An 8,072-nucleotide genomic window follows, 5' to 3' on the forward strand; every position below is an offset into this window, starting at 1 on the left:
ATAAATACCTAAAAAATGTCTAGTCCATTTGTATTTGACAAATTCAGAGAAAATAATTCCATTGTCTATCCTATTTTGGTAAGTCCAAAATGTACCTGATTCACTTTCTATCCTAACTTATATTACTAACAGAACTGTCTTATAACGTCTTTCAAATTTATACACTTACACCTCTTTAGTGAGTTTCATTCTGAAATTCTTAACAAGGAAAACTATAACTATAGCTAATTAATCTTCATCTCTAACTAACTAATATTCAACTCCCTCAGAGACCCAAGAAAGAAATATTACCTAACAAAAATAAAAACAGGAAGTGCATGTAAGCAACTTCCAAAAAAAATGTGAGTTGACAGAAACAGCCAGCTGCCTGGACAGTCACCTGAGTTTTCTCCACAGTGTTGGGGAATCATCTTCAGCAAATAGGCTTAGTATATCTGACAGACTCATTTGTGAAGTAGGATATACACAAAGTCAACAGTTTAACCTCATATTGGGTGAGAGCAGTCCATGTACCAGAAACACCTGAATTCCACTAGTGTCATGTCATGATTCAGGATCTTAAATTCTAGAAATTGTTGGTGTTTTTTGAATTCAGCTTTCCATTCTTCGTGTGTGTGTGTGTGTGTGTGTGTGTGTGTGTGTGTGTGTGTGTTCATCTTGGCATCCCATTCTTCTCCACATCCCTCTATTAAATGCCAATGCCAGTCTACTATTGAGAGGTATGAGCTTAGTTACTCTTCAAGAATAACTGTTTCAGCTGCCTTTGAAGAAAAGGACATGGTACTTTTTCCAGCTTGCAAAGGCCACTTCAGGGATAGTGCCATATTGTCCTGGCCTCAGAAGATCAGGGATAGTGCCATATTGTCCTGGCCTCAGAAGATGCCTTTTGACAAAGCCACAACCACACTTGTCTTGGCAAGAATCAGTCCTTTGTTTCATGTCCTGTCTGTCCATCTTGTCCTGTGTGTCAGCAGTTGATTCAAGGATACTTTGTTGTCCAATGGCTAACTTCTGTCACGATGAAAGTTAACTCCATATGCAGTTTCTTCAATGCCCATATTTTCTCTGAAGTAGATTGGAACTGCCAGGAGCCGACATGTCTCATAGTTATAACAAAAAAGAAAAATTTTCTAAGTTATTAAAACATTTTAAATGTCATTCTGTAGATCTCTGAAGGGTTTGAAGATGACCTGCCTATCTAAAATATATCTGCTCAATCTTGAAAACATACCTAATATGACTACAAGTTCTATTATAATGTCTAACTACTAACTTTCATTTCTTTTTATCCTAATAGTTGGTAATGATAACATTCAAGGACCAGCAATTTGCATTACATTGTTAAATGAATGTTATAAGTACAATATTTTGAACAAAATTAGAAATATACATACAGCATTTTCTAACATATCAATTTCAATATATATGATTTGTACACACTATAAAAAATCCAATCTTATGTATTTAAACTAGTAATTGTCTTTTTCTTTTTCTTTTCTTTCTTTCTTTTTTTTAAACAAGAACCTTAAATCTAATCTCCTTTGCTTAGCCCTTTTCTTAACCCTTAACAACAACTTGTAACCAACCCTCCTAAGCAGTGAAAATTATCCCAGACCCAAAACCCATTAAAAGACCAAAAAACCACCCTCCCCACACCACCTCTTTGGGAATGTGGGTGTCGTATTCTTTGCCAAGGTTCACTTTCTGTCCTTAATTTTTCAATCCTCCTTAGTTAAAGGTACAACAATTTATTCTGGGTCTATTCCTGCTAATTAACAAAGTCTCAATTTTCCTTTCCAAATCAAATCAGAGATTTTTTCCACATAAGTTTTTATTTTTTTTTATTCGGTTTGTTTGGTAAAAATATCCATTCCAATATAATATCTTCCCTATTCATTAATATTCCTGTAGGGGAATGCCTAGAAGGTAAAATAACCAAAATGCAATCCAGTTTTGGATCAATACGATCCAAGTGTCCTTCATGTACTTTCTTTTCTACTAAGGCAAATTCTTTCTCAGCTTCAGGTGATAATTCTCTTGGACTATTTAAGTCCTTGTCACCCTCTACAGTTTTGAACAAATTATTCAGTTCATCATTTTTTACCCCAACAATAGTTCATAGATGAACAATGTCTCCAAATAATCTTTGAAAGTCATTAAGAGTCTGTAGTCGATCTCTCCTAATTTGTACCTTTTGGAGTCTAATTTTTTGTAGTTCTATTTTATATCCTAAATAATTAATAGAATCTCCTCTTTGTATCTTTTCAGGAGCAATTTGTAATCCCCAGCAAGGCAAAATTTTCTCTACTTCTTCAAACATTCTTTCTAAAGTATCTACATTTGAGTCAGCTAGTAAAATATCATCCATATAATGATAAATTATAATTTAGAAAATTTTTTACGTATCACTTCCAATGTTGTACAAAACATTGGCACAGGGTTGGACTATTCAACATTCCCTGAGGGAGGACCCTCCATTGAAATCTTTTAACTGGTTGAGAATTATTGTAAGTAGGCACTGTGAAGACAAATCTTTCTCTGTCTTTTTCTTGTAAGGGTATTGAAAAGAAACAGTCTTTTAAATCAATAACTATGAAAGGCCATCCTTTTGGTAACAGAGTAGGCAAAGGAATTCCAGATTGTAGAGAGCCCATTGGCTGAATTACTTTGTTAATTGTTCTAAGGTCTGTTACCATTCTCCATCTACCAGATTTCTTTTTAATAACAAATCAGGAGAATTCCAGATGTAGTATGAATCTTATTAATAAAATCAAATCTGAGGCCATTTATTGGGGTGAATGCTAGAAGATCAGAGAAGCAGAACAAGCCACAGCTACCTCACCTTGCCAATTCCTCAGTTGATCCTGTCTCCTCAGACTGGATGCCTCTGAGTCCTCATCCAGAATGAATCTCAGCTGAACTGCTGCTAGAAGCCTGAAGAAAGCTTAACCAGCCAAATGCTTCTAGTTTCTGGTCCTCATGCCTTATATACCTTTCTGCTTTCTACCATCACTCCCTGGGATTTAAGGCCTGTTTTCTGGGATTAAAGGCATGACTCACCATGCTGGCTGTATCCTTGAACACACAGAGATCTGCCTAGCTCTGCCTCCCAAGTGCTGGGATTAAAGGCGTGCGCCCCCACGGCCCAGCTTCTGCTATAGTTTGCTATTAGCTCTGACCCCCAGGCAACTTTATTTATTAACATACAAATAAAATCACATTTCAGTACAAATAAAGTATCACCATATTGTGGTTTGCTTTCAGGGTTCTGTTTACCCACCAGAAACCCTGCTCTGAAAGATTCTGATAATTTCTGGATGTGATAATTTTAGCTGACACAAATTCACCCAGTTTCAATTCTTGGCCCCTCTCTGCTGTGCAATGGCACCATGCACTCCTCCACTGCATTGACCTGGGCTGTGACTCTCCCTTGTTCATGAATTAACCATGTATTAGCATCCACTAGAGTCCAGCAACCCTATAACAGTAGGCTCTGTTAAATGCAATGTAACTGAAGCACAAGACAAAGAATTCTAAATAGCCTGTATAAGTGTGATAGATTTTCTTAAAGAAGGAATGAAGAAGTCAATTAAGAGAGAAACAATGAGAGGAAATGAATAAAACAGTTTGAGATCTAAGAGTAGAAATAGGGTCAATAAATAAAACTCAAACAGAAGGAATGCTGAAAATGTAAAATTTAGGAACTTGAACATGAACCTCAGAAAAAGGTTCATCAACAGAATATAAAAGAGGGAAGGAAAAACTTAAGAAATTGAAATAATATAGAAAAATTGATATCACAGTAAGAGAAAATGTTAAATCTAAAAATCTCCATGCACAAAATATACAAAAAAATCTAGAACACCATAAAAATATCAAATTAAAGAATAAGAGGAAGGAGAAAAATATAGGCTAAAGGAACAGAAAATCTTTTCAACAAAATCAGAGAAGAAAATTTCCCTAACCTAAAAGAGAAAGTGCCTGACAATGTAAAAGAAGCATGTAGAACATGAAACAGACGGAAACAGGGAAGAAATTCCCCTGAACATATAATAAGCAAAACACTAAGCATACATGTAAATAGCAAAACACTAAGAATACATAACAGAAAAAAAATAAAAGGTTGCAATAGAAAAAGATCAACTACCATATAAAGACAGGACTACTAGAATAACATATGGCTTCTCAGTTGAGACTTTAAGGTCCAAAAAAGCCTGAACAGTTGTTGTACAAACTCTAAGAGACTACAGAAGCAAGCTCAACCTAGTATAACCAGCAAAATATTCAACCAGAATAAAAGGAGAAATAAAGACTTTCCACAATAAATACAAATTTAAGCAGTATGTATCTAAAAATCCAGCCCTGCCATAGGTGCTAGAAGGAAACCTTCAACCGGATCAGGTTAACCAAACCCAAGAAAACACCAGGAAATAATAACCTCAGACCAGAATTTAAAAGAGGGGGGCAACACCACGATGTAAAACAAAACCAAAACTAGGAATCATCAAACACTGTTGATAACACTTAACACAAATGATCTCAATAAAATCACAGACTGCCACAATGGATGCAAAACAACAACAAAAACAAACAAACAAAAACAAAAACAGAATCTATTCTTCTGCTGAATATAAGACTCATACTAAGGTCTTAACATCAAGGATAGATATCATAAAAGAGTTAAGGATCAAAAAACAAGAATATATCCTCCAAAGTGAACCTAAGATGAGAGGTGATGGAGCCAGTTAATATCTGACAAAATAAACTTCAACACTAATAGACTTAGAGAAAGATGCTACACTCCTCAGAGGAAATAACCACCATAAGGACATTTCAATTCTTAACATCTATTCACCAAACACAAAGGATCCAAGTTCATAAGTACAACTACAGCTAAATCAAATTCTGATCCTTCTGCAATGACCCTTATACACCATATAATGGGTGACTTCAATGCTGTTCTCTCACTAATGACAGGATATCTAGAAAAATTAACAGATATATTCTGGAACTAACTGACACCATAAATCAAAAAACATAACATATTTACAGAAAATTTTAAGGGTTACCAAAGAATGTACCTTCTTCTAAGCAGCTAATGGAAACTTCTCCACTATTTAACCACATACTCGAACACAAAGCAAGTCTCAACAGACACAAGAAAATTGAAATAACACCCTTTATTTGTTCTGATCCCTACAGATTAAAACTAGATATCAATAACAACAGAAACACCAGAGAGCTTACAACTCATGGAAACAAAACAAGTACTACTGAATGAAAATGGATTAAGACTGAAATTGAAAAAGATGTTAAAGACTATCTAGAATTCAATGGAACAAAAAGAATACACAAGATATCCAATGTCATGGGACAAAATATAGACTGTTCTAATAGGTAAGTTCATAGCACCAAGATCCTTCATAAAAAAAAATTGGAGCAATTTCACACTAGTAACTTCATAACATACCTGAAAGCTTTAAAAAAAAAAAGAACTCACACCTAAAAACAGTAAATATCAAGAAAGAATCAAACTTAATGATAAAAGCAATAAAATCAAACAAGAGCAAAGCAATACAAAGAATCAATGAAACAAAGAGATAAATATTGGAGAATACCAGTGAGATTGATAAGCCATTAACCAAATCAACTAAAAGCCAGACAGAGAGAATCCAAATAAATAAAATGAGACATGAAAGGGGGAACATAACCACAGATACCTAGAAAATCCAGATAATCATAAGGACATATTTTAAAATCCACTACTTCACAAAATGAGAAAATCTAAAATACTGGATAATTTTCTTGATACATGCCATTTACCAATATTAAATGGAGATCAGATAAACAATTTAAACAGATCTGTTATCCATCCTGAAACAGAAGCATTCATTACAAGTCTCAAAACTAAAAAGAGCTCAGGAACAGATGGTTTAAGACAAAATTCCACCATATTTGCAAACAAATGTTAATGAAAATACTTCATAAATAATATTATAAAATAGAAACAGGAGGAATATTGTCCAATTCATTTTGTGAGGTCACAATTTTCCTGAATTCCCAAAGCCATATTAAACTCCCACAAAGAAAGATGACTACATACCAATTTCCCTTTTGAAAATGTATGCAAGACTTCTCAATAAAATACTTGCAAATCATATCCAAGAAGGAAATGCAGCGTAGTTCAGCACACGTAAATTGATAAATGTAATCCACCATATGAACAAACTGAAAGAGAAAAACCATATCATCATCTTATTAGATGCAGAAAAGTCCTTTGACAAAAATCCAACATCAGCCTTTCATTAATAAAAAGTACTGGAGAGATTAGGGATACATGGATACAAGTTATATCGCAACATAATAAATGTAGTTTACAGTAACCTCATAGCCAGAATCAACTTGAAAGGAGAGGCTTTCAGAGAAGTCTCACTAAAGCTAGTAACAAGACAAGCTTGTCCACATTCTCCATATCCATTCAATACAGTACTTGAAGTTTAAGCTGGAGAAATAAGACAATTGAAGTAGATCAAGTGGACAAGAATTGGGAAGAAAGGAGTCAAAGAATCTATACTTTCAGATAATCTAATAGCATACATAAGTGACCTAAAAATTCCCCTGGGAAACTCATACAACTGACAAACACTTTTGACAAAGTACAGGAATAGAAATTTTACTCAAAAATGAATAGCCTTCTTATATACAAATGATAAATGAACTGGAAAAAAAGATCAGGGAAATAGCACCCTTCACAATAGCTTCATATATACAAAATATTGTGGGGGTTACACTAACCAAGTAAGTGAAAGACCTGTATGATAAAAAAAAAAAAAAAAACTTTAAGACCTTGAAGAAAGAAATTGAAAGATATATCAGAATATGCAAATACTTCCCCAGCTCATGGATTAGTAGGATTAATAAATGGAAAATGTTCATTCCTCTGAAAGCAACATACACATTCAATGCAATACACACCAAAATTTGAACAGAGTTCTTCACAGAACTTGAAAGGACAAATTTCAACCTCATATGGAAACACAAAAAACCCAGTAGAGCTAAAACAATGCTGAATAATGAAAGAAATGCTGGAGGTATCATAGTCCCTGACCTCAAATTATACTACAAACTATAGCAAAAAACAGGGTGGTATTGGCACAAAAACAGATATGTTGAAAAATGAAATTTAAATGAAGACATAATTCTACACACATATGGACAACTGAATTTTAAAAAATACGCCAGAAGTACACACCGGAAAAAAGACAGCAACAAATGTTGATTGTAAAATGGGTGGCTTCATATAAATGAATCCATGGGGTTGGAGAGATGGCTCAGTGGGTAAGAGCACTGCCTGCTCTTCCAGAGGTCCTGAGTTCAACACCCAGTACCCACATGGTGGCTTACAACCATCTCTAGTGGGATCTGATGCCCTCTTCTGGTATAAAGTTGTACATGCAGTTATATACGCAGGAAAAGCACTCATATACATAAATAAATAATAAAAATCTTTAAAAAAAATAAATGAATCCACATAGATCCATACCCATCACCCTGCACGAAACACAACTCTAAATGGATCAAGGACCTCAACATCATTCCAGACACACTAAACCTGATAAAAGAAGTGAGGAATAGCCTTGAATGTATTGTCACTGGAGACAACTTCCTAAACAAAATACCAATAGAACAGGCACTAAGATCAATAATAAGTAAATAGGACCTCATGAAACTGAAAATTTTCTGGAAGGCAAAGGACACTGTTATTCAAGCAAAGCAGCAGCCTACAGAATGGGATAATATTTTTTTACTAAATTTACATCTGACAGAGGGCTAATACCCAAAATATATAAGGAATTTAAAAAACTGGATATCAAAAAACAAATAACTCAATTTTAAAATGGGGTACAAATCTAAACAGAAATTCTCAAAAGAAAAATCTCAAATGTCTGAGAAACACCTTAGGCATCAGGAAAACGCAGATCAAAACTACAACTTTGAGATTTCATTTTACAGCAGTTGAAATATCTAAAGTCAGTCAAACAAATGGTAGTTAATGCTGGTGATGATGTGAA

Source organism: Peromyscus leucopus, chromosome 5 (assembly GCF_004664715.2).
Source record: "Peromyscus leucopus breed LL Stock chromosome 5, UCI_PerLeu_2.1, whole genome shotgun sequence".
Lineage (NCBI taxonomy): Eukaryota > Metazoa > Chordata > Mammalia > Rodentia > Cricetidae > Peromyscus > Peromyscus leucopus.